Below are 27,545 nucleotides of genomic sequence, written 5' to 3' on the forward strand. Positions count from 1 at the left end.
GGCTGTCCATGTTTCTGGTTTTGGAGGATTAGTGTTTCTTAGCAGTAAAGTGCGCTGTAATGAGTTTGTCTCGCCTTTCTCTGCCATCCAACCCACTCCAACTGTCTCAAACCCCAACCCCAGGCCTAGGATTTCACAACCTACAATGAAGGCAGTCCACAACTTTAAGTGCTGTTTTGTGGACCTGTGTAAATTTGACAGCATTATGCCACAGAGAGGATCTGTGTAGGTGTTAATGCTAGTGTGGGGGATCACCAGAAAGGCCTGTTTACCTCATCATATGCTGCCAAGAATACAGTAGCTATCTTATTACATCATGCATCCTGCAGAGTTTTTCTGTCTTTTCTTTCTGTGTGATCATTTTTTAACTTCTACGTGCAACTCTCCACTCTCTTCTTGTTGTTTTGTAGTTAGTATTTCTCTCAGCTGTTCTTCTGCTTATTACTATGAAGTAATCAAGAACCTGTTAGTGTTAATGTTATCTTGCATGTGCTGTGGTGGTGGCATGTTGTATTTTTCATCAGAATTAAGGCTTTCTATGAACTGGAGCTTGACCTGCAGACTTTACCAACTAATGAGTCTCTAAAATTCTTGGGAATGACGACGGTGGCCTTAAATGTTTTGCTGTTTCATGTCAGTATAGTTTGAACTCCAGTGAACCCATCCCAAACAACTTGTATTCTACTCTCTTTACTAAAGTTGTGTGAATTACCCTTTGCCAATATATGGTTTCTTAATTATAAGTAAACCTAAACTCTAAACTTGTGTTTTTACTCCTCTTTTCTGCTACTTTACTCCTCTCTTTCTGTGTCGTGGCCCAGTTTAAACTGGAAGACTTGGCATAGCTTAGTTTGTGTGTGGTGGCACTGGGGGCAGGGTGCAGAGCTTGCCTGGGTTGAGTGTACCCAACCCCTCATAATTACAGACAGTAAACAGCTAGTGCTTTTAAGCCTATTTTCCCCATCTGATGGGGAGAGAGAGTTCAGTTTGGCATAAGAAGAAAAGGCAGAGGGGATGACAAGGAGAGGAAAGACACCACTAAAAAGTATCACCTTTAATCAGGGTGTTGACAATGAAAGAACTGGTGGAAAGAGTTGGTAAAACTTACAAGTTTAAATCAATACACAGACACCGTCCCTGTTCCCTAGAGCTCTACACACAGATATACAAAGCCCAGCAAAAAATGTGTCTCTCCTCTTACTACTTTTCCTCCTAATATTGTCAAATTGATCACCAGTCTTGCTCTGTCTCCCGCTCATGGTCTATCTGTTTTTCTTTCCATCTGCCTGTCTGTGTCCTTTCCTCTGTCTAACCCCCCCACAAACACACACACACACATGCACACAAGTGAATTCCTACTCACTGCCTCACTCCAATTTTCATTCTGCTCCTTCTGGTTTCCTTCTATATTGTACTTTATTCTCATTTAACACTCACACTCCCCACCTCTCTCACACACATACACACACACACACACACACTTTATCCTTACTTACTTCACTTTCAAGTGCTTCACTGCAAAACAGAACAATTTAGTGTCCTTAATGTAACAATTCAAAACAAACAAATAACAGTTTGTGGATTCAAACCATGTGCTTTTTTTGCCAGCTCTCTGTTCCTCCATCTCCTTTGACATCTTTCCCTGTCCCCCTCTGTCTCTGTGCACTGCACAGTGCTGGCAGGCAGTGGGATGGGAGGTTTTCTTTGGCAGTCTGCTTCCCCTCTCTTGGCTAGGACAGGCACTGGAGCGTGCTACTGGCTAGGAGTGTGGAAGAGAAGCAAGGAGCGAGTGAAGGAGGAGGGGAGGAAGGGAGAGTGTGTCTAGGAGGAGGGCGACTGGAAGGGTGGAGGCGTGGTCTTACAGCTGGTAATGAAGTCTTCTCTTTTCATCCTCAGAAGGCAGAGCGTGAGCGGACGGGCCTGGGGTCTGTGCGGCTCCACTGCTTTCTCTGCCTGTGAAGTGGGCCGAGTGCTGCTGCGCTTTGCGCTGCCTGTGTGTCTCAGCGTCCACCTCCTGCAGCTGAGAGACACAAAGAGAGAAGACTGAGAAAGACTGCTACAGTCATGAGGCTTTCCCTTGCATTGGTTCCATAGCATTACTCTTGAGGTAAGACTCTTTTCGTGCTGCTGCTGCTGCCTGTCTCTCTCTCTCACTGCTTCCCTAACTGTCTTCCTGCTTCTGTTAATTGTTGGAGGTGGGGTGGAGGGTAATGAGGACAGTCTGGTTTAGGTCCCTCCCACTTTTAATGTGCACGTGCGTGTGTGTGTGTGTGTGTGTGTGTGTGTGTGTGTGTGTGTGTGTGTGTGTGTGTGTGTGTGTGTGTGTGTGTGCAGTTATGGTATGTTCACTAGTAGATGTGCGTGTTCACACGTGCACGAGCACACACATAAACACAGGCTGAGTGAGCATTCAGTGATGGTTTATGTTAATGGTGACAAATGGCTCCTTCTGGTCAAGCAAGGAAGAGGGTCAGAATGGGGTAGATGAGTTCTGGGAAAAGCATGATGGGACATCAGTTATGGGATGGGAACTTTAGTACCACGTGAGTGGAGATAGCTCTGTTTGTCAGGTAAAATGAATATCTCTCCTGTTGACTTTCATTGTTGGTCTGGCCCGCCAGCAGTGTAATATACAGCCACTCAGTGATACTACTTTCTAATTTCCAATGAGCTGTGAACTGTTGTGGACAGCTGTGCTCGCACGTTGTGTATGTGTGCATATGTTTATTTGAACTGCTGATTGCTGTTTAAGGCAGATGGATGCAAGAGGCTATTGGGACTCATGTCTGTAAATAAAAAGGACAGGCTATAGTCTGTACTCATCTGCAGCTCAGTGGCATCAGGCTTTGAAGTGATTTCAGTGGATCTGTCCTCTCTCCCGCTGGGCAATTCAGATCCGGCCTGCGACTTCTTCACTTTCATCCACATTCCCTTGGAAATCCATCCATCTGTATTCTTGCACTCACCTCCTTCCTGTTCCCATTCAACCATGATCTCTTGCACCCTGATACCCCTGGATGAGGCCTTTATCTCCTATCAACACCTACTGTATTCTCGTAGACGCTGTGCCTTGGTCTTACCCTTCATTCCCACTAAGCTTCTAGGGAGCGGGTCTTTCCGATACCTCTCCTGGAAAAAAAAACCTAAGCGACTTTCCATTAGTTTCTTCTGGGCCATGAGAATTATGGTTTCCCAAATGAATAGTGTACAGGAGCCCGGCTTAATTGAAAAAACACAAGCATGGTCTGCCATAAGGAGACGGTCCTTGTGTCACTGTTGAACTGTGCGAATGTACTTTCCAGAGCTGGTGAGGGGGAGAGAAAGAGAAAGGAAAATACAAAAAAAAAGCATAGATAGTCGACAGACAAAAGCCTGAGGCAAATAAAATTATGAAATGAAACTGTGGAAAATGAGAAGTGACTGAAAATATTGTGTACCATTCAATGTAGATTTGGAAGTAAATAGAGACGAATCATCAGGGGAGTCAGAGAATTGTATTAAAATCTTCTGAAGGAACCCAGAAAGAAAGAAATTGTTGCTGTGTGTTTATGTGTGTGTGTGTGTGTGTGTGTGTGTATGACCTTCCAGGTTGGCTGGTCCGTCAGTCAGAACTACAGAAAGAGGTCATCAGAAAACTGTTTGCTGGTCATTAACCCCCAAAGAGCAACAATAGAACCCATGTCACTGTCAATCCAGATGACAGCAGCACCTCTCCCATGATTTTCCCAGCAGGGTGTCTTCATTCACTTAACCCTAGTGGAGGAGTCTGCTCAGCTGTGAGAGCATCTCTATCGTAATCCGACCACCAGCGAGATGTTTGTTGTGGAATTTCCCAAAAGAACAGTAATTGACATGTTCTATCAATATCTGCCTCATTGTCTTTTATTGTGTCTGCCCCCCCTCCCCTGTCTCTCTCCCACCCTCTCTGCTATGTTTGTGTGACATGTTTGTGTGGCAACCCCATATGTTCATGATTGAGACTCTGCGATTGGTTCAGATGGCACATTTGTCACACACATGTTTGCCAGCAGCAGCAGCTGCTGTTGCTGGGGCTTACAGGAGTGCAGAGGAAAGCATCTCTTGTTGACTTCCTCACTGGGTGGCTCGATTGTTTGTCATAGCACCCTGACCCCTGACCCCGCCGCCACCTCCTGCCTCTGACATTGCATCGTTAATGTAGCTCAAGACTCTCTGACAGCCCCATCACCCCCACTCTTCCACCGCCTCACTCATGCATGATCACCAGGGGACAGAAATATGGAAAGATCAACACAGGGAACAGTAGACTTAGCTAAAATAATTCTTTCTAAGGAGGCAGCCACTGGTATCCAGTGGCGTAAATACATGCAAATATTAATCCCCAAATCAGAATATAAAACCATGACCACTAGATAATGGTCTTAAGTCGAGTTAATGATCAGACCAGAACCTGAGGTTAAGAAGCCCGGATGTTATTCATTCTTTAGCTCTCACATCAGAGACATGACTCCTAACCTCTCTGTCTCACAGCTGAGTGGACTTTTCAATAGGCTTCAGTACTGAAAGCTGAAGTGGCTTTAACCTCAGAGGAAAATGCTGATGTCAGTAGGTTTATCTGCCCTTTACCACATTAATTATCTTGTTGAACAACTGGTTGAAACATTTTAAGGAGATTAAATAAAGGCACATATTTAAGGTTCTATTGGAGTTTGGAGGCTGTGTATCTGATATATATATATATATATATCAGATCCACAGATATACATATATAGGGTTCATCTCCTCATCATAATCTATACATTATGCACCAATGTGGTCGCTGACAAGAAAAAAGTAAAATATATTCAGTCACAAACGTTCTTAGCAGTGATTTGTCCTGAACTAATGTCTCCCTGCTTAAATATGCTGTATTGTCAGAGTGACTATTATATTATCAAAGCAGAATTGTGGCTCTAATACACTACTGACATAGCATGCTGCTTTCCTTAATATTTTACTGACAGCACCTGTAATCACCATATTCCCTGGGGAATCTCGACAGTATACATTACACTACTCTGTCATTGCAAGGAAGATACATGATGTGGCCCCTGGGAATGGCACTTGGAAAACAGGCCAAAAGGCCATGAGTTGTATCATAATTTAAATAATCTGATTTACATTTAATTTGACAGACTCCCCACATTTGCGCCCAGTCATTAAAACTTTTAGAACCGTGGAGCTGATGGTAGTGAAACTTTTTTACAAACAAATTAGATGGCCAAGCCTTAATTTCCTTGCCCATATAATTTTCAGCTAAATTTAAATACATAATTGAAGAGTTGCCTTCTTGATTAAAAATCAAACCTAAATCATGATTTACAAACATGACCATTGTAAACAAACACGAACAGCTTTTCTCTCTGCATCTGGTCCTGTCAATCAGTTTAAGAGTAATAGCAAGTTGTTGTGTGTGTTTTATTGAAAAGAGCTAGACCTCTGAAAAGAATGAAAGCAAAGCCTTGACGATTAGTGAGCTATACCTGTTCCAGTAAAATAAACTTTGGCACAAATTAGGTAAATATGTGTTTGTGAAACTGAACATTCGTAATGTTACCTTGAGCTTTCTTATTTCACTGTTCTTTAATGCACATACAATTCATAGATAACGTTTTGTCACGGGGACCTTGTGCAGATTAGCGATGTTCTCGGGGTTGAACTATTCGACCTCACTGTGCAACTGTCTCCATGTCTTCCACAACTCTACTGCTATACCTCGAAATGCACAACCCAACCAAGCAACTCGTGTGCATCAACACATTTACTTATACAACCTCCCGTCTGAAGCTGAAATGAGGTGATGCATCACAGTCATCAGTAACTACTTCCTCTATCCTCTCTGGTGTCCTCTCCAATCAACAGACCACCTAGTTTGCCCCCACCCTTGGATTGGGTCTGTAAATAGGATTTTAAGGTGCAGATGTAAAACGCATGAGAGAAGTCTTCCGGGTTCCATCATTTCAGCTCCTTTTCCTCACCTTCTTCCTCTCCTCCTATTTCTCGCTATCTGTATCCTCCTCTTCAAACCGGAAATATTCGGCATACTTTCCATACACTGCGCGTCTCTCTGTGAGGTCACCTCTGTGATGATGTGATGTGAGCTCCCACACAAATTCAGCCACAGTTTTCCAGGCCAGTGCATGTTTTTTAGCAACATTGTGTGCATGTGTAGATACCTGTTTGTGAATTGTTGCGTAGATCTTATGCAGGCTTGACTCCCAGTATTGTAGGCTATGTGTCTACTTACAAATAACTCCTGGATCAGGCATCATGTGTTTCTTAGACACTTTATCCAACAGGCAGAAAATTGGCCTGAATATTTGCCTTGCTCCTCTGCTCCTTCTGAAGTGTGAATGCAGACCCAGCAGTTCTGATTGCTTCTGACAGTGACAACAAGAACAGGATGCCTGATAAGACTTTCTGAAGACCTCCTCCTGTATCTGCACAGAAAAGTCAGGGGAAGGAGCCAAATCAAACAAGATATTACTTTTCTCTCTGAAATTCTTTTAAGATTTGCTGCAAGTTCGAGTTTACACAGCATAAAAGTTGGGTTTCCACCATATAAATTAGTAGACAGGGGGGAGTTAGTACTGAAGGACTCTAGTGGTCTTTCCACTGTGATTAGTTTACAATATAGATTATACGCTCTATTACACTTCAAATTCTTTCATTCCGCTTGATGCTTAGATCCACAGTAGTGACATCAGGTATTTTGGGGGGAGGGCAGAAAGGGGAATCACCAGTAAATTATAGCCCAGGCACATCCCCAGACACCTTGGCTAGGGTCCTGGAGCTAAACAGCTCTAGGACTGCTTTTTCTTTTTCTACCCCTTTTCCGCTACATTCTTGCTCTTCCCCTCTTAGTCAAGCGTTGCTCTCCAGATGTGGCATTGTTTGGACACATTTGTTTTGGGCTTGGGCCGGTAGACCTGCGCAGGGCCTGATGTCATGCTCTATTTAAAGGGAAAGCCATGAGAACTGGGTTGAAAGTAGTGCGCTGTGGTCTCACTTCAAAGCTTCTGTCTAGGACTACTGATGACTGTCATCCGTGGAACAGCAATCTGTGTCATGGACAGATGACCACATTCATTTTAAGTGTTGACAGAGATGTCATTTAGAGAAGGTTCAGAGAGGAGGAACCACCTCTCGCAAAAGCTGAACCGTCTACTGGGTTTTCTGAAATTATCTCAGTTTCGCTTTTTTTTTTTTTTTTTGGAACGGTCTCTGGTTTTATTTGAAGCTTGCTCTATAGCTGTTTATGACATGACTGAGTGAAACCTTATGCCATACTAAAGATGATGACCTTAACTGAACCAACAAACATGACAGGTTTTTTATGGGTCAGTGGAGTCACATGCTATCTAAACTTCCCTGCCTCTCTAATTAGCACTGTCAGTCAATGAAGCTGGCACCTCGTGCCGTTGAAAAAGGGGATAATGAATTCTCTCACAACAACTTTCTCTCGTTATGTATTCTGCTTAACTTTAATTACGATACGATTAAGATGATACCTTTTCCACAAAATGTGAATGTAGAGATCTTTTCCTTGATGACTGAGCTTATTGTGCTTTTTATTTAAACTGTCAATATAACAGCTGACTATCAGGCTCTGCTGTCAGATTCCCCATGGGAGCTCTGCCTTCAACATTGTTTGGCTTTCAAACACACATGTATTTGCTATGTCCTCTCTAGTGTTCCCAGTTCAAACACCTATAGGGTCTAACGCTGCTGAATAGTTCCGGTTCAAATGGGCATGTTTGCTAGATCTTCATCCCTCACTGTTTCTCTCCTTGCTCCACAATGTTTGCTTAAGGAGTTCAGAGTGGCTTCTTGGCCTTTTAGGAGTTGAAAGCTGGAATGACATCAAGTGCTAGCAGGTGATGGGTGTATTTCCATGCAGTTATGCACATACACTAATGCACATACATATAGATAGAAAGGAGCAACATTCAGATAAAATAGTCATCAAACAGATGCTGTATCCAGGCTTCACGTCACACAGCATCAATGAACACATCCTGACAGATCTTAGGATTGTCTTGGAGCAGTGTTGCTCTAAGACACTTAGACTTGATGATAAAACTGTCATCCTACAAAAACAGGGTCTTGACTGTTTTTAAAAGCATTGCTTACCTCATTCGTGTGGTATGATGACCTTGAACATCCAGGTGAGCTGTTTATTTGAGCTCTCAGGTGTTCGGCCTTGGCTGCTAGTTGTCGCTGTAGAATTGCAAGTATATTTAAGGCTCCTCACTTGGCAGAGTTGGCAACACAGATTGCCAACTCCCACTTTTGCAGCACTCATATAATTCTGTCTTTGTATTTTGAGAGTAGTTATATTTAAATGCAGATATTTTTGACACAAAAATATGGGTGTGGGTTTTGCTTTCTCTGCATAAATTTCGCTACAGTGAAATGCCACTGCGGTCAACATCAAAGACTTGTCCTCAAATATGTTTACACATGTGCATGCACAGACACACAGGCAGGAATTTGAGTAACTATTACAACAATATGAAGTTAAAGAGTTAGATGAAATCAGGAAATTTCTCTCATACACATACACACGCAAAAAGTTTCTCAGACCAAGTTCTAGTTCAGCAGCCAGTGTTTCTTTCAGCCGCACAGGCCAATTATTACACATAGTGAAAGCATAACAGTTCATCCCAGGAGTCATAAGGTCAAGCACATCTAGGTGATCAGTGCTTCCGCTCTACATTCTGTTTATGACTGTGTGTATACACACCATGCAGCCTGTCAGACAATTGTATACACCCCACACCCAACATCAAGCTCACACAGCTGGCACAACCAAACATTCACAGAGTCTGTTTTAGGGAAGGGGGATGGTGTGCGTGTGCGTGTGTGTGTGAGTGTATGTATTAAGGATCTTCAGCCACCACCCACATACAGGAATTAAAACATACAAAAATACACGCTCAGAATCATACTCAGAGATTGAGATGCAGGCTCTAAGATTGTAAACTCACAATTTATTCTTAATTCTGGAAACAAATTGAGCCAGACAGGATTGGATTTATTTATTTTTGGCTAAATTATAGACTGGTTGCTTCATAATTCTTCAGTGAGTGCCAGAAGCTCAGAAGACATTTAGCAGCCTCCACTATCTTGATCTACAACAGGCTGTATCTCCTTATAAACCTCTTGACTGTCTGCATTCCCTTGACATTTGTCAAGAGAATGCCTTCACGAGAGAGTCGATGAAGATGTATATGTGATTGAAAAGTGCTGCCGCGGCGTACAATACACTCACAAAGAAGGGAAAAGACGCTATTTGTTCGCACAAAGTCTTTTAGTGCTAAAAGCTCACGTTTACAGACTAATATGCTGACTTTTTATAGGGCCAAAACAGGTGGCTGGGCTGTAGAAATGATAGGTACAGATGGGTGAAATGACGGGGTGGAGTAAAGACTAAGTTCAGTATAAATTAAAGTTAAACATTGTCATTTGAGGGGAGTGTCAGACTGGATAAAATGTACCTTTAATTTTGGTTGCTTTTTTTTTAATTCAGTTTCTGCTGGTTATTCAGCTAAATTTATCACTCTTCATCAGTCATGTTTGCCAAGCCATAACTCATTATTTATTAGGATGAACAGGATCTATCTATCCCAGAAAAACAAGTCATAGAGGTAGGTGCCTTATTTCTTTCAGCATCTTATACTCTGCGTGAACCCATTTGACTTATGTAACTTTATAGTCATCTCCATCAACACACAGCTGGCTGAACCTGTGTGCATGTGTAATCTACTTTATGTGTGGCAGGATTTGTTTGTGTGTGGGTTTGCGCATCCATGTGCGAATATACACCTGCATATGTTTTTGTTTAAATGGACCCTTGTGGATTCTCATGGTTGTAAGGGTTATACTGTATATCTGCTGTTGCAACTTGGTGCCCACCGCTCAAGATTCAGCATCAGCACAGTAGTGGTGTATCTCATTTCCGTGTTTGCATGTAGCCCTAAATTGCCAAGAAGAAAGCGATTTGTTATAAGAAACATGTGTGACTGCTGACGCAGATGGGAGACGTTAACGCTGTGGGGAACTCAAAGAGTGTGGCTTCATCTGCCAGTCAGTTTTACTCCCCAACTGATCTCAGACATGAGATTGGCAGTGTGTGAGATGCTATCAGCCTCCTAAACTGCCACTGAGCCTGGAAAAGACCACTGACACTAGAAGAGTGTGTGATGTTAGCCCTCTAACTGTTATGTCCTCTTGGAGTACATGATTTCATACTAGATAGTATGCAGGTTAGCAGGTTGTAGGAGATCAAACTTTTTAAGAGGACCAACTTTCTGAATCCACTGAGTGAGTCGGTGCAGCTCCTTGCTGTGAGCAGCAGTGGTATTACAAGTAGGGAACAGGTACAGCCAGTGTCCTGTGAAGGTGCATATATTCACAGATTATGGGCATCATTCACTAGCAGTGGGCTACCAATGGCTTCATTAGTGTGAGGTGCAGTGGGTTTATGGCTTTATAAAGCCTTAAAGGCCGTCCTGCTCCGTGTTAGTACAATATTAAATCATTTCATGCTGGCAGCATTATCACAATAAAGCTATGAAGGGCTCCGATTCCTCTAAAAGTGTCATAGTCAGGCAACATTAAACAGTTTCAAGTTTTTGTATTTTGTTTATCGTTACATATGTGGGGGTTTACTCACTTGATTTCCTTGTTAATGCTCCTCTGAGACCACTAACATTAAGATCAAGTTGTTAACTCTTCAGCTTTACCAATCATTGTATGTAACAGCCAGGCCCATTGAAAGAATCCTTCTTCTTTCCCAGAGACTTTGGGCTAAATGAGAATGCTTTCTGTAGGAGGCACAGCTCCAGGTATGCTAACAACATAAATGCTCTCTAGCCCTGGAGCAGAAAAGCTTTTCCTGCTGCAGTTCTGAAAAAAGAAACATTGGGCTTTCGATTTTTTTCCAACAGTAGAAAGCAGAATAGGCAGATCATTGCCTTGACTGAATTGCCTCTTTCTCTCAGTTTGTTTTTTGTTTCTAAAGCTTAAACACATCTAAGGAGCTCAGTTGTCTTGTAGACACGGGGGGGGGGGGGGCGAATGAATCCCACTGATGCATCAGTACAGAGAGCCCTGATCTTATCATCTTCACTCTCCCTGCTTCTGAACAACTGCTTTTCTGTCTTCATTCCAGGCCTGCCACTCTCTTCTCTCTTGTCTCCCGACATAAACACAGCTCCCTCCTCCTTCCCCAGCCACTGATGCTGCATCTCCAGTACCTCAGTCCTGCCTTTTCAAATCCTCGTGGTTCTGGGAGATGCTAGACTGCCACTGTTGTTCAGGAAACTCCTTTGGGGAAAATGACAGACAGAAAGAGGTTGGGCAGAGCAGAATTATTGCTATCAGGTTTCCCGCTAATGACAGCAAGGGTTTGAGCCAGAGCTGCCATGGGGCTATTCATATTTCCAGAGGCACTTGTGCATTCTGCTTAAGAAATAACACACTTGGCTTCAGCTATTGTATTTCACAGAAGAAATTTACCATTATTGCTGACACTTTGTTTTCCATGATTTTCCAAGTCAGTAAGATGAAGAGAAGGATAAGAAAGTGCGGGGGTGGCAGCTCCCAAAGCATCAATAAAATATGCCTGAGAAGGAGCAATTTGAAGTGGTTTGATGTGCTGTAACTCATAAGAGTGCTCTGTGATTAGACTTCATTTTCTCTTTGGGTTTGTCTTTATCACTTTCCATCCTCATTTTTCACTCTTCTTTTAGCTCGCTCTTTCTCTCCGCTCTTTGTTTTGGCTCCACTTTAGGAATAGCATGAAAGTTGATGTGTAAAAACTGTCTGATCACACACATACAGCCCATAAGCCCATAAACAACTTCAAACACGACTGTCAATCAGGAGCTTGCAATTTCAGAGTTTACTGTGTGATTTATGTAGACTTTTGGTTTCTAGCTGAGTTCCCAGGATTCATTGGTCAGACTGCATTGGAGGGCATAAACGCTTCAACAGGACTGCTCTATGTCTTATTATTTAGTGGCAACACTGAGCTTCAAGTCATGATGACCCTTGAGCGAGTTTTAATGAAAGATTTCCTGTTTGCTTCTTGCCAGGCAAACATCCACGCAATATCACTTGCTCCTTAACAGCTCCCCTCTTCATATTAAAGGTGAGAGAAAAGCTGCAATGCTAAAAACATAATATTTTCAAAGGAACGGGCCCACATTCAGGAAGAGTAACAGGAGATGTATCCGACTTTAGACCCCGACATGGGTCATTGAGAATAGGAACAGTAAAACCCACAGAGCCATGTCTCCCTCTCTCACTTCACCAGTTCAGGAAAAAGATGAGGTGATCCACATGGTGAGGGAAGTGTGTGCATGTGTATATGCTTGTAGCGACAGAAAGAAAAAGTCAGACTTTAGTTTTGGTCCAAGACAGGAAAACTCTGAAGTAAGCTCACCCGTCACCTCCCAGACTCCCGGATAAAGCACTGGCCTAATTACAGCTAATGTAGTTGTGTGATTTATTCTTTTAGCACCTTTTTAACAGTGTGTATCCCTCCAGTCTAATGTGGTAGTGTTGCGGAGGAAAAGGTCATGTGAGGAGAACTGCACTAAGGATGTAATGATGTATTTGGGCTTGTTTTCCTACAGCAGATGTGTGTTTTCTGACAGCTTGTTTTTTTTTTCTTCCGTTCCTTGATTTGTGTAGGAGCTGAGACTCACCCATTTCATGCTGTACAGACAGAACAGAACAGCCCCTGCAGACAGAGGAAAGAGTTTGGTCTGTCGAATGATGTCAGTGTTTGGAGAGGATGACTGTGTTGGTGGTAGGGGGTTAGATGAGTCTGGCAGAGGAAAGGAAAAGAGTATGTGTGGGGGTGGTAACACAAGATCCCCCACAGAGATGCTAAACTCCATTACAGACTAAAAGAGAGGGAAGATAACTCTTTACAAGGATGAAGAAAAACGTTCCACTTTTAATCTGTGTGCAATCTAAAAATAACCTCCCCTCTCTGTCTACTGCCCACTGGGGCAGGCTCGTTAAAGAGTCTGTCTCCGAAGAGAGAGTGTCAACGCACTGGAGAGGACCAAACAAAAGAGGGAGGGATTACGGTGGAAAATGGAGCACAAGTAGGAGGGCAGAGACAGAATAAGAGCAAAAAAGGCAAAGAAGGAAGAGAGCGGGGAAAGATGTGGGACAGATGTATCTTCGAGACAGAGAGTGACAATGAGTTCATGAAGCTTTCGAGCTCTCTGAGTGGACCAGACTCCTATGTTGTAAACTGTTCCCTCTCAACCACGCCAGTAAGCCACTAGGATGCAGTGCAATACCATTACACACCTATTTGGCCCCAAGGCTTTTGTGAGCCTTGGTGCAGCAGTAAAAGCACCTAGTGCTTGGAAATGTGGAATAACAGACAAGCTTTTACAGGGCCCGGTGGCATGGCCTTTCTCTGAGAGGTTCACCACACAGGCAGTGAATCACACACACCACATAGTCACCCATTCTTCAAATGCTTCCCTGCTTTCCATTCTCAGCATTTGACTCACAGCTTGCTACTGTTACAGTTCAGTCAGACACTCAGCATGGTGCGTCATCCTCATCTCTGTTACTGTTTTTTTTCCCCTGACTTCCAGGAAAATGAATGGAACAGGACAGTGATGGTTTGTTTTCAGTGGGGACTGGGATTTGGTAATTTGTGAGAAGCATCAAAGAAAGAGGAAAGTGGGTTCTAAAAATACTAGACACTGTCTCTGAGACATTCAGATCCTCCCTTGAATGACTAAAACAATCTTCCTTACCACCATAACATCCACCTGCACAAAGTGGGATATGTGTTTACTCTCTGGGCTCTACTCCCCAGTCTCTATATGGTGCAGTTTCTACCAGATGGAATCACTGTGCTCATCACATGGTAAATCTACTGTACAGAGCACCACCCTTCCTCTGACCTGCAAAATAGAAAAACAGACTCAGCTTGTTTGATTTCGGCATTCCAGCTTAAACAGGGGCTAGTAAAGACATCCCATCAACCTTACCACAGCCTCACACTGCCATTGCCAGCCATTACATATTGTTCCGATATTCACTCAGACGACCTAAAGAGCAGAGCGTTGGCTGCCAAGTTCACAATCACAGCATTGCAATTACCCAGCATAGCTGATAAACAACATATGGACCCTTCAAGTTCAGAGCAAGATCACAGAAATATATAGAAGTCACATATCTTATCAGGAATGCATTTTTACTACTGTGATGTAATTTTTCCTACTTAAAGCAGGGCAACTAGCCCCCTGCCATTACTTTTTTTGACAATGAAACATCAGCTGGGCGTCTGTGGAGAGATTGCATCACTGAAATAATCCAAGCCTGCTGGACCAGGAGCAAAGGTCTAATAGAGTTGAAACAGCACAGAATAGGCTCAGCCTGTGACCAACCAAACACCATTCATAAATTCCTCCTAGATTGTTGCCAAGTGCACTAGACCGGGTGATGTGTGGAATGTTTGGTCATGATTGCACTGACACAGATTGTCCTCATATATCCTTTGCTGTCTCTCACTGTTTGTTTGTAGGAATGGTTGCCTCCATTGCCATAGAAAGTAAGGTATTTTAACGTAAGAGCACGTCCTTTGCTGTTAGTTCTCAATGACTTTTCAAACTGTCACACACGAGACTTTGGTTTTCTCTTTTAAATTGGTCAACATGTGCAACTTTATAGTTCATTCTGATTCTTCTTCACCTCTTTATCTGCATGTCTGGTACATGTAGCAAGGTGGGATACTCTTCATTGGGTTTTTCTGCTGTGGCATTGTTGAAGTACACATACTGTATAAAGTAGTTAGTTTATCTTTTCAGCATTTCTACAGATGTAAATTTAGTATTTATGGCTCCTGTTTTTGACTGAATCTTTGATGAAGATTAGAGTGTGTTTTAGTGACCAATGGTTCTCACACTGCCCCTAAAAAACCAGTAGCCCTAGATTAATAACGTTCCTGCTGCCCCAGAGATTATGGCTGTGCCAACACAAATGGTTGGGCACACGATCCTGGCATGACAAATTAAAGTGAGGGCAAAAGGGCAAAAGGCAGACCACAGCCAAAACTTGCAGTTTTTCTACAGGAGCTGCATGAATTCAGAATATTTCACCTACAATGTTGAGAGGTGCAGGTTTACAGACCCTAGCACGTCCCTCTGTCTCAGCCTTTTAATGGACTGTGACAGGGCTTCCGATCCCAACAGCCTGACCAAATGGTTTATTCATCAAAGCTCCTCATGGGTGCAACACTAGCACATCTCATGCATACAGAGGTTGACATATAAATTACTGTTTGTTATGCTTACCTCAATTTGTGAGAAATGTTTTAATCTACATGCAATGAAAGGCTGCAAACTGTGCAACAACATTCACTACATTAATTTAATCTCTGTCAGGTTTACAAGCTATCGAAAATGTGTATTATGTATTCAGAAACATATAAACAATGAAAAAAGATTAAGAGCAGTTCTCAGTTCAAACCACACAAACTAAGTCTTCTTTCACGTTTGTGTATCCTACTGTCTCCGATTCGAGCAAACACTGTCAGCACAAGAGTTTAGCTTTTGTTTAATGTGTTGAATTTGTGACAGTCTGACTTCGCATCACATTCTTGCATTTTCACATCCTGTGGTTTAAAGTCAATTGGCTAAATCAAAGTGCAGCCTGCAAATCATTACTGATTCTAAGATAAAATGTTTCTGAAATGCATGCACATGAAGGATAATATTCACACGCACAGATTTGTGGCATGAATGCTTCCACGCATTTTAGGGTCAAGAGGGGATTGTTGGTGGTTGTTTATGCAGAGAATGTGAAGAAGCAGAGTGACTGTGAGAACTCGAGTCTCGAACACTCTAGATTTCTTGTCTTTTTCGGTCACTGAGGAGCAAATTGTTTGAGCAGATCGAGTTGTGCAGCAGCTGTAAAAATAGGAAGGAGAGGGAAACTATGATTCATGTGATGGAGGACAGGATTACTCCAGCTAGCACATACTGGTTTGTTGCACCAGTGATGTACCTAGCCTTATCAGCCAGCTCCCACAGTGAGATAGAAAGGAAAGACTCCTTTGATAAGGGGAGAGCTGTGACTGAAGACATGCTGATAAACTTACAGCTACATATAGGACCTTTTTTTTTTTTATGATGAATAATACTCTTATAAGTGTTTTGCCTGTAGCAATGTGTTTAAGGTTAGCAAGAAATATTGTGAGTTCTTACAGGTATCCAGAGAATATTTTTATCTCCTGCCTTCAGGCCACTGCCCCTAGCCATTCTTGTAGCAGCATTTTCAATTTTAGGGGAGTCTTTGGTGCCAGATTCGGAATAACCATCCATTCTATTGTATGTATGTTATTCTTTAATGCTCCTAAACTGGTATTTATTCCATAAGACATGAATTGAGGAAAATATTCCAAAGTACACTGCATTCACTATGCAGTTGAGTTGGCTTAGCCAAATATGAAGCCAAAGAGTTTGGGCACAGTTGATGCACAGAAAACCACTCTCTCTTTCCCGGCCTCCAGCACTGGTCTCCAGTGAGCCTGAGCAGGTCTGAGGGGAACAACGTTAGCACTGCCAGGGGCTTTAGTTTGTTTCTCCCTAGTCAGCCACTGACCTATAATAAGGCCTTCTGTTCAGCATAGGTACGGCTCTGCAGAAAGTGGAAAAGACTTTACACCAATAATACAGAAGTCCAGGTTGACTGACGATGTACTTCTACATTTGTAGGTGATCCTGCAGATGCCTATCCCTGCAGTTGGATCAGTGGCACTCTTGTCTACGTTGATCAAATCCAGCAGTGATCCTGCTAAATCAGTGGATATGTTGTCTCAGTTGAGCTGTCCTGTCCAACATAGATTAGATCAATACAGGTGTTGTCTAGTGTTGAGACAGCAGGGACTGGATAAGTACTGGTTCTGTTCTAGTCACCATGGGTCAGTGCTGCACACTCTCTGTAGCTGAGCTGTGACTGTATGAATGGCTTCTTGCAGCGTGCGTACAGAGCGTCATTCTTCTCACCCTCGTATGAGACTGACATCCGAGGGGGAAGCCCAGGGAGCCGGCATGCTAAATGTTTTTCTATCCCCCTGGTAGGAATGGATGTATCGGGTGCTTTTTTAATGCGTTTAAAGTAGAAAAACAAGGCAGTGTCCAATGGCTGAATGTAGAAACGACAAGGACAGTAGTGAAAACAGACCAAGGCTCAGGCCTTTTGCCCTCCCTTTACCATATGCAGGGGGGAAAGCGAAAACATCCAGTCCAGTGACAGACTCATCATTAATGCTTTGGGTTTGTTTGTCTTAAGAGTTATTTGCCCACTTTGCCATTTCCCCAAGAATTTTAAATACCCCTAACCCTTTGGCCCACACTGGGTCCCTGCATAAATAGTCCAACTCAGTGGGAGTCCACTATCCCCAAGCTACTGTCCTCTCCATGGGTGCCAGGTCTATGGGACAAAGTGAGCATTCCAGGAAAAGCAACACAACTCTAACACCCAAACCCAGCTTCTCCCTTCCCCCTCTGACAAGGGTTCATTTTACGCTGACCCATTCTTACTCTGACCCTCTAATTGTGTAGTAACAGTTTTTCCACCTTAAACTTCAAGCGTCATTTACACATGAAGCATCTCTTCAACTTTTTTCCCACTCAGACTGTCCTTCACTCAGTCCATTGCTCCTGTTTTCCCTTCTTATGTAACAGGACAGGTAACAGAGGTGTGGCTGTGCCAGACAGACAGACATTGTAAAAATACTTGACACCAGCACATTTTACCTTCCCAGTCTGGGGGCACCACATACCCAGATGGTCTGTTGAGCACCACTGAAAAGAAGGATTGAGCTACCAGGTGATTTCAATGCCTCAGAGAGAAGAATATTTGTGAATTTTAAAATGAAGCTATCCTTAGGCTGGTAGGGGAGAAGCAGGGAGGAGCATTGAGGAGAGCATGAATAGGGTCCTGTGCCGGGGCCCTGGCTGGACTGAACCCCTCTGTTTGCACTTTTTTCAGCATTGGCACACAGCTTTGCCTGTGAGGATTGGGTCGGAAGCAGGAAGTGGTCGTGTAAGGTGATCTGCAGATGCTGCACAGAGACTCTTTTCAACATCAGACCCCTTGGTCCTTTTTTGCACAGCGACACATCAGGTAGTCCTCCTGCTGCAGCCACAGCAAGACACAGGCCACACCCACTTGGGACCAATAGGGAGAGAGAGGGGAAGAGATGAGAGGAAAAGATAGGAAAGGGGATTGGAAAGGAGGGGAACAAAAATAGGGCATGATGCAGAAAGATCTATTATTGCAAAGCAAGGAATGATGTAAATGATAAAATGTTTATTTTGATTTTTTTATTAAGATGTAAGATCAAGCTACAGGTGTAAATCAGGTTAGTCTTTCCATAGCACATGGAGTAACCTATTGAACTGTAGCTGTCAAGCAAGTAGATTGGCAGTCCTGGGAGCTGGAATCTGTTTCTTCTCTGCTTGACTTTGTTTCTTCTTCCTCATATGTCCATTCCTTCCTACTTCACACCACCAGGCAACATAATGCTTGAAGGTAAATGGTTAAACTGAACCGTATTATATCTGATTTCATGGCCTGTAACTGCCTAGTCAACCTACTCCCCCACCCCTTGGATATATATAGTTTTTGCAGTTGAGAAAAGGGATCTCATTCACAAAGGTGACCTATTGGCAAAACACTTAAATACTAAGCAGGGATACAAGGCATGCCAACTAGTCCATCACTTTCCCCTTCATTTTGCTTTAATTGTCCTGACTGCTTCCAAACCATCACCATAAAGTGGATGCATACCACTGTCTCCAGCAGCACTAAATAAACACAGTAAAAGCATAAAGTTAGAACACTGCTGAAATGTCAGCAAATGGTATCTCAGCTAAGCTTTACGTGGTTTGAATGAGGCTTTTGTTTTTTTTTTACTGTTATTGTTTCCAAGTACTTCTTTAAATACAGCTAAGCTGCTAATGTGGACCAAAGTGTTGGTCCCCAAAATAGGCACATATATTTAATGGTGTTTGTTCTGGGGAACTTTGGTGTGTGAGTGCCCATCAATACCATCAAATACTGGCTGTGGCCTATCTCCAGTAGGGGGTCCTTAGGCAAGACCTCCTCATGCTTACCCTGCCTTTGCTTTGTACCTTGTATCTCATTTGTAAGTCACTTAGGATAAAAGTGTCAAAAGTGCCAAATGACTAAATGTAAATGCACCACAATCAAGACTTCAGTTGTCTAGAGCTTATTACTCAGACAAACTTCACAGTTTGTATTATTGTGACATAGAATAAAGTGTGATTAAGTGATCTGGTCAAATCTGGTAAATCATTTAGCTCCAGTAACCCTTTGAAAGTCTGCCCAGGCCAGGGAAAACTTTAAGCCCCGAGAAACAACAGAGAAAAATACAGACAGAATCCAGCTCGCTGTCCCACCATAGCACTAATAAAACCAAACGAAGAAAAGCATACTTCTGTTCTGCTGTTGTGTTACTATATTTTTTTTAGTTCCATGCCATGGTGTGACACAGGCTACTTAGGAAAGCCTGAGTCGTAATTACGTCATTTGGACATTTCCTTCCACTGTTTACAGGGACCAGGCAAGATGAATTTGGAAATGCTGGTACTGACTCGGGCACTGCTTGGAATTCCCTCTTTACCATTGGCCAGGGGACTACTGATGTTGGCACTGGTGCAAATTGGACTGAAGAATAAAAAAGAGAGAGAAAATATTACTGTTTTCTGTAATTGTTTTTTGTTTTTTGCTAGCCTTTCAACTCATCTCTTACCATAACTACCAGAATGGTGCTGGAGAAAAAACTATTTAGGTTTGCCCCAAAACACTAAATAACCTCAACTCATTATCTTATTTATTGAGTTAGTTGTGTTGCTTCTAGCATTAAATTATGACTGGCAACCATGTGCTTGCTCCACTTAAGTTCACCTTAAATCTTTTACAAATGTTTTTATTTCCTCCCAGCACCAACCCCCACCTGCCTCTCAGTTCCTGTGACATAATGCCGAACTAAAGAGATTTACTTTTGTGTGCATGTTGGTTGGATGAAGAAAGCAATATAAAGAAAGACAGCAAGAAAAAAATAATGAAAGACTATAAGAGGCAGGATGATTCATCTGACAGTATTCTTTGAGAAGTTAAAAATTACTGATGTTAGTTTTCAAGATCTATTCTTTTCTCCATCCCACCCTTGTAGTTTTATTCCTGAGTTCTTTCTCTCAGTATACATTACGTTTTACCTAGTGCCAAGTGTACAGGAAATTAATCACTTCCTGTCATGAGCCTGCTCGCTCTTTGATTTAAACGTCTGTGCCAGTCTGTGACCCCAACAAAGCAGCATTAAATTTGACTTGAACTCTTTGATTCATCTAGTGGAGCTTTAAAAAGTAACAGTATACCTACTACTTCATAAAGGCCCACCACCAAACTGCATGTCAGTCACACAATGTATACTGAAATTATACATGAAAGCACTTTTGCACAGAGCTGCATGCATATACAATTATACCCAATTGAGTGAACAGATGTAGTCACACGCAGTCTGTGCATTTTTGTAAAACCTGAAATGCTCTCCCTGTCTGCTAATTGCAAACATGAACTTAGAGCAAAGTTTAATTCACAAAAGGAGCTTTTGTATATCTCTAGCTCTGTAGTCTCACAGGGAAAGTGTAGTTTCGTGAGAATTTGCTTGTTTCATTTGGCATTGATAGGGGGTCCATTTATGTAGTCTACTTTCTCGTGGATTAAGGAAAACCCCTTTTACGTGTTGGAACTTGGCTGTCCTCTTGGATTGAGATTGATGCAATGAAACGTCCTTCTATATCTGACATATATTAAGGTTTTACCTGAAGGTCAAAGTTTATGAGCATTGCCTGCAGGTACATTGGAGTTTAGACCAAAACAGCTTTGATGGATTTCTGCAACTCCAGACCTGCCTGAGACACGCATTTAAGAATAATTCTTCCTAAATTTCAGGCCAGAGGCAAAAAGGTCTATCACTCCTCTTCCACATTGCCTTGTTGACATTCAGCACAAGATGATGTGAATGTGGACGTTAGAGCACTCACAGTGACTGTGTACTCTGTATACGAGAAACAAATCAAGCAGAGATGTTTATTTCTAAGATTAAACCTATTTTAATCTACTACTGTATTTGTTTTATAAGAGCATATGAAATGCTTGAAATTACTACTTTTGCATTTTGATCTTTTGTAGAAGAATATACATTTTCCTGACTGTTTAAAACTCTAGCCTTATGCCACCTGTAATCATTCATCATTCAATGTTTGTGATACTGTAGCTTTATTTATGTATTTTTGTACATATAGGAGTACATGTATACTGAATGAATACTATAGGTGCATTTCATGGGACCTTCTGTCAAAATATCTGGACCTAGTAGCACACTCGTGACTCTGCAGCCCTGCATGTTTGTTCTTTGATTTATGGGACGAAAGGTGACATGTCGTTAAGAAAAGGCTGAGTCCCCTGGGGCCACTGCCAATCAGGTTGTAAGGCTGTATTCGCACAGACGTTTACACTGCATTAAAATAATACAAGGGGCAGCATCTGTGAGAGCATGCTGTTTAATTTGCTGATGAGATAATGCAATGACATCTGTAAAGTTTAGTTGCAGGAAGGGATTATGTCATGTAAGAATATCACATGCACGACACGGTGGCTTTTAATATACACAGGCAGGATTTCACAACTGTTATCGTAGTGACAAAGGTTTTCACCTGTTGTGACAAGTGAGCAGCAGAAATATAGCATTCATTTTACAAAGTAATCCACCAGGGATATATGTTTACAACGTTGTGATTGACCAACGTAGCGCCTTGTCAAATGATGTCACGTTTCATTGCCACATGATGCTGCTTCACATCATGTGCACTGCTTTCCCACTCCCCTGCATCAGTGCTCTTTCCCCATTCAAATTTGCATTTTTTCACACAGAGTGAAAGTCTGTCTGAACACGCTTTAGCTTTTGCAGGCCCAGTCTCGCCTCTGGACTTTCACCTATGTGGTAGTGGTCCCAAGCTCCTCTCAGTACCCCTGGCTACCTTGTGGTTGAGAATATGTAAATGTTAATGGAGCAAAACAAGCAGTTCCTAAATAAATAAAAGGCTTCCTCTGTAAAATGCTCCAAAAATAGCATTTATTACTGAGAGAAACTATTGAATGCTCATAGAAACTGCAGAATGGTACGCTGTGGAATTGCAATATATATTAAATACATACAATGATATAAAGCTACAAAGAAGTATAAAGCTACTAGCTATTGTGTGAGTGTGCATGAGCTGCTTGTGTCTGTTGGTGTGGCCAGATGCATTTATGTCAACATTCAAGTGGATATGAGAGAGGGGGACTATTTTGCTCTTGTTTTTTGGTTCGGTGTGAAGCACTGGTAGAAATATGGATTTGTGATTGCCTTAAAGTGTGTGGCAGAAAGGTCAGTGCTACCATATTTCATCCTTTAGCTCTTGTTTATGTGTGTAGGGGTCCACCCACATTCAATATTTCTCATCAAATGACCCCCCCTTGAAATGACCCCATCTCTGGTTAAGTGCATTTCATGTGACCTTTTGTCAAAATATCTGGACGTAGTAGTAGTAACTGATGTACTGAGGGTTCAAATTGTCTCTTAAGCTGTGTGGCTTGGTAAAGAAAATATTGATTGAGTTTCCCTTACCTTATAAATATAAAAGAAGTATTTGTTGCCAGCAGTGGTTTGCTTTTTAAGTACTGATGTTAGTGTTTTCTACAATATAAACTGCCTCATGGTAAACTCTATATCTGTGTAGAGACATAACTGAAATAATTAACACTGAGGTTACAGGGGATCATCAGTAATGAATGGTCATGCCAGGCCAAAGTTTCTTTTGCTTTTAATTAAAGCAAAAGAAGCAACCAAATACTTTGGCCCAGGTAGAAAAAGGGACAAGCAAATATTGATACACTGAAAAAAGGTATGCAGAAGCAATAAAACCCAAAAGAGGGATTTTTTCAATTAAGGATACGGTTATAGTAGATATAAATGGAAGTCGGGAAAGTTTTTCCAGTTTGCCCTTTCACTAATATCCTGTTCTACTCAGTCCTGTTTAACAGTCTATCACACGCTTTACCTGTTTTTTGCAAAGCCACACAAGGAATATTCCACAGACATGCAGAAATTAGAGAAATTGTGTCAGAAATAGGAAAAAATAACCTTTAAGCCCTCTAAAACAAAGATTCCATCATGTTTGTGGAATGCTTTGGTTAGCAATATGGAAACAGACTGAGTCCAGAATCCAGTGGTTAGAAAAATAAATAAATAAAAGAAAAAACTCGTCTGAGAACGAGGAAAAACTTGGGAGGGGGTAAGGGGAGCCTCTGGAATTACACACACACATTCATACACACAAACGCACACACTCCTTCCATCTTCGCCACTGCGCAGCTAACCATATTGGATTAAGGGTGGGGTTAGGGGTGGTGGAGGTAGGGCGGCACAAGCATAACAAGCCCCTTTCAGTTCTGTGCTCACTGTTTCATTTGAAATGCTCAGACACTGGTCTGTCCGGCATCTCTCGAACATTCTGAAGGTTTCTGACAAAACGTCACCGGCTTGGAGGAAGACAAATGACTCATTGAATTTCCCCTGTAAATCATGAATTAGGACAATTTGGTAAATTCCGAACAGGTTGCTGCTGTTCACACATACAGCGTCTGTATTAGTAATCTTTGTGGCAGCATCATCATGAAAGCATGCTGGTCTCTTTTCACATCACATACTGCATCTCTCCTGCTGACCTGGCTTTGAATGCTTTGAATGGCCATATGTGCAGAGCTCTTAAAGGCAAATTGCTTGCATAATGGATGTTTCCAAAAATACAGAGGAGTAGGCAGGCACGCTGATTGAGGTTCTGGCGGCGCACCCCAGCTTGGGCCATGGGCCAGCCATTTTCCTTGCACATTCCCGTTGCTGGACCAGTCATCCTAGGAGAGGTGTGAGGAGAGCTGTCACACAGCTTTTATTCTGACACTTGATCCTAACCTCAGCAACCCTCTAGTTAGACAACACTCACTGAGCTACGCAGCATACTTCACTTCTGACACTCATTTCTTTATATATTTTCCCCACAACCTTTCCTACTGCTTTTGTCAAGATTTTTCATTGTCCACCTTTACTTGCATCTCTTCCCCTGTACTTTTCTCTCTTAACGTGGAAAAGTTAAAAAAAAGTAGGGAAATTCCTGCTAATGCCAGTTATTGATTTACATTATTATAAAAGGAGCCATTGTTTGTAGTTGTGGCTTTTTCAGCCTACCGTTCCTTTCTCTTGGCTCTAATAATGCTTAGTGTGTCTTGAGAGTCATTGTTATCATCAGGTTTGTGCAATATCTTCCACAAATGTTAAATCGCTGCACTGCTGTGATCGCCTATCTTGGTAACAATAGTCTTGTTTTTGTCCAGTTTTTTTCGTGCAACTTTGGGTATTCTCCAGTCACAGAACAAAGAACAACAGAAATGTCTTTTAAGTTAACTGGCGTTGAAAGATACGGAGCTCATTGGTTGCCTTAGCCTCTTGGAAAATAAAATTGCAAAAGCAGTTATGACCTGACATGATAAGTTGACAGAGATTTTCACTGTGCTACTAGCATATTTTCACTCAAGCCAACACTACATACATTCTGCAGTGAAATGACAGGAAAAAAGAGTTTCAGGAAATTGAGTTTTCACTCAAGCACTGTTTACCTACTCCCTCATCTCTAAGAGAAATTAATGCATGACTCTACACTCACTGGCCACTTTATACGCCTGTGCAATGTCATGCAATCTAATACATTAGCTCTGCCATGAATTTTACTTTTTCAAGATCATAGTTTTTTGACTTTCGTTGAAACTGTCAATAGGGTTTAATATAAAGTGACCAGTGAGTGTAAAAGTGAGGAAAACCCTTGGTTATGTATTCACACATGCACAGAAATACACTTGCACCTTTACCACAGACACATCAATTCTTCAACACTCAGCAGTCTGATGCATCAGGGTGGTGTTGTGGCCACACGGGGCACCGCTGCTTGAGAAACTTGGTGATTTGACAAGAGGCCCGAAGAATACAGACTCACACACACACACACACGCACGCACACACATGCAGTCAGTCTTAATTGACTTGTAAAACTCTCCTCTAAAACACATTTTTATGGAACAAATTTTAGACCAGTCGCACAGGATTTGATATCAACTTTTGCCAAGCTTGCAATTCTGTCACCACCACACTGTATTTATGTACAATCCAAGTGGAGTTTATACCGTTCAAGATAAAACTGAATAAGCCATACCAAAGACGCCACCAAACCGACGGACATACATAAAGGCTGTGTGTGAAGTAATGCTGGTTTGTGTGGAGGAGACTAATGCAAGGGAAGAGTTTTTGAGCTGTGCAACGGAAGTGGACAAGGCAGTTGTTAGGATATAAATGATATCTTACTCTTTGTAAACTGACAGCTCAGGCTTTGGTGCTACTTCTGTAAGGTCCATGTGATCCTCATACTGCTTTTTTTTTTTTTGTTGCTGGAGCCATTCATCCTCCACCCCAAACCTCAATGGCTAGTCTAGGCAAATACAGTTAAGGCTATGATGTATGATTGTGACTGTTGACTCTGTGCTGTTGTATCAAACACTGCCTGATGGAGATGCTGGCAGGGTCATTCATACTAGTTTTCCTAACTGGTGGCAGTGGTAACTGCAGACACTCCGGCTTTCAGATTCTGTGAAGCTTTAGAGGAGATGTGATTTTTCACAAACAGGCCTAAGCTCAGCCAGATCTCAGCCTCAAGCTTTTCACCCAACCTGCTAAATACCTCTGGGAGGTTCGCCAGAGGATGAGACAAGGAAACACATGGCACAAAGTGAGAAGTAAAGGGACGGGTCATATCTCACCATTCAGTTTGTTACAGTAGGTGGTATCTAGACATATTAGCATTAACATTAGTTGCCCGTCTCTGGCTGTACACACAACCTTCAATGCTGTAGGCCAAGCCATCCTATCTTATTTCTGCATCTCTAGGTCCTGTCCTCCTCCCTGTGCCTGTGCCTTGATTTAATATGTTGAATAAATTTGCTCTTCAGGGCCACATGTCAGCAACATGGAGCCTCTTTGGTTCACTCCTCTGGGGTTCTGCACTGTGAAGCAGCCAACGCACCACATATTTTTCTAAGCTTATATGTTTAGTCCAGAAGCAATGCACATCTGTGTCGTTGCTCTTTAACAGGGCAGTTAATCATTTGCTTCACTTACAAAAAGAAACTGGTACTGTCAGTGCTGGCACAGTACAGCAAGGTCCTGTGGGCTAATGAAACAAAAATCAATCTTTATCAAAATGATGAAAAGAGAAAAACTGTCAGACATGATCTGTTCAAGATTTCACTACTAAAAAAAAAGGATGAGTTCAGAGGTAAGAGTATTCTATGTACCCCCATCCAGCCAAGCATATTAAAAACCACTCTGGAAGGAGGAGAGAAAGAAGAGGAGAGGAAAGAGGTGGAAGATGCTTGAGTCAGTCATGTAGCAGCAGTCTGTGGGTCAGAGAGCTCAGGCTGTTATTGACTACATAGGCATTTCCACTAAATATTAAATACGATTGATATGTATCTGTTCAAACACATTAGACAGGTGCATTCTTAAATACAGGAGAGACTGAAAGTGGCTATAGTGTATCTCCCACACTTTTCTTTCTATATTGATGTAATACCTACAATGAATTTAATGTAGTAAAGATGTTGCTGAAGGACAGAACCTACAGAACAAAAGATATACAATTGTGTATATAAAGGGGCAACAAAAAACTGTGAACCTTTTAGATTCTTATGGTTGTCTGCATTCATTTGTCAAAAAATGTGTCTGATCTGTATCTTAGTCAAGAGTATTAACAAATATAATGTAACAATAACACAAAAATAATTCGGATCTTTTATGTCTTTATTGAGTGCAACCATAAAAACTTTGTAGTTCTAGTGGAAAAAGTATGTGTATTATTACTGGTTTGGACAGCTCGTGTGTGGCTCTCTTAAAGTCGTTGAGGTCTGGGCTCTGGCTTGGACACTACCAAAGGTGGATTTTGCCTTCTGAAGTTATTCTGTTGTGTGTTTTGGGTCATTGTTCTGTAGCATCATCCAACTTCTCCAGAGTTTCAGCTGATGTACAGACATTCTCACATTATTCTGAAGAATTTGTTGATACACTTGGGATTTCGTCTTCCCCTCAATCACTACAAGCTGGCCAAGCCCTGATGCAGCAAAGCAGGCCCAAATCATGATGTTTCCTCCGCTGCACTTTACGATTGAGATAATGTTTTCATGATGACATGCAGTGCCCTTTTTACACTAAATGTAGTGGTGTGTGTTCTTTCCAAATAGTCCAATATAGTTTCATCAGTTCACAAAACATTTTGCCAATACTGCTGTGGAGTGTCAATGTGCTCTTTGGC

At 42.1% G+C, this 27,545-nt stretch overlaps 1 protein-coding gene across 1 annotated transcript in view; it reads left to right on the forward strand.

The window, feature by feature from the left end:
* Positions 1–27,545, forward strand: part of LOC113166321 (zinc finger protein 469) — a 54,849-nt gene that overhangs the window by 15,098 nt on the left and 12,206 nt on the right. The window contains exon 2 of the mRNA XM_026366395.1: positions 1,897–2,107. The gene's annotated coding sequence lies outside the window, so the exon portion shown is untranslated. The remainder of the gene's footprint in view (positions 1–1,896; positions 2,108–27,545) is intronic.

Source organism: Anabas testudineus, chromosome 6, assembly GCF_900324465.2.
Source record: "Anabas testudineus chromosome 6, fAnaTes1.2, whole genome shotgun sequence".
NCBI lineage: Eukaryota > Metazoa > Chordata > Actinopteri > Anabantiformes > Anabantidae > Anabas > Anabas testudineus.